We start from the raw sequence: 840 nt of genomic DNA, 5'->3' as shown, positions 1-840 counted from the left end.
TTGTAATCCACACAGTCAAAGGCTTTGGCATAGTCAATAAAGCAGAAGTAGATGTTTTTCTGGAACTCTCTTGCCTTTTTGATGATCCAACAGATATTGGCAATTTGATCTCTGGTTCCTCTGCCTTTTCTAAAACCAGCTTGAACATCAGGAAGTTCACGGTTCACCTATTGCTGAAGCCTGACTTGGAGAATTTTGAGATTTACTTTATTAGCGTGAGATGAGTGCAATTGTGCAGTAGTTTGAGCATTCTTTGGCATTGCCTTTCTTTGGGATTGGAATGAAGCCTGAACTTTTCCAGTCCTGTGGCCACTGCTGAGTTTTCCAAATTAGCTGACTTATTTAGTGCAGCACTTTCACAGCACCATCTTTTAGGATTTGAAATAGGTCAACTGGAGTTCCATCACCTTCACTAGCTTTTTTGTAGTGATGCTTCCTAAGGTCCACTTGACTTCACATTCCAGGATGTCTGGCTCTAGGTCAGTGATAATACCATCATGATTTTCTGGGTCGTGAAGATCTTTTTTGTACAGTTCTTCCGTGTATTCTTGCCACCTCTTCTTAACATCTGCTTCTGTCAAGTCCATACCATTTCTGTCCTTTATCGAGCACATCTTTGCATGAAATGTTCCCTTCATATCTCTAATTTTCTTCAAGATGTCTCTAGTCTTTCCCATTCTATTGTTTTCCTCTATTTCTTTGCACTGATGGCTGAGGAAGGCTTTCTTATCTCTCCTTGCTATTCTCTGGAACTCTGCATTCAGATGCTTATATCTTTCCTTTTCTCCTTTGCTTTTCTCTTCTCTTCTTTTCACAGCTATTTGTAAGGCCTCCCCAGAC

Source organism: Bison bison, unplaced genomic scaffold, assembly GCF_000754665.1.
Source record: "Bison bison bison isolate TAMUID 2011002044 unplaced genomic scaffold, Bison_UMD1.0 scf7180017864107, whole genome shotgun sequence".
Classification (NCBI taxonomy): domain Eukaryota; kingdom Metazoa; phylum Chordata; class Mammalia; order Artiodactyla; family Bovidae; genus Bison; species Bison bison.
Note: the sequence above shows the minus strand (reverse complement) of the source record.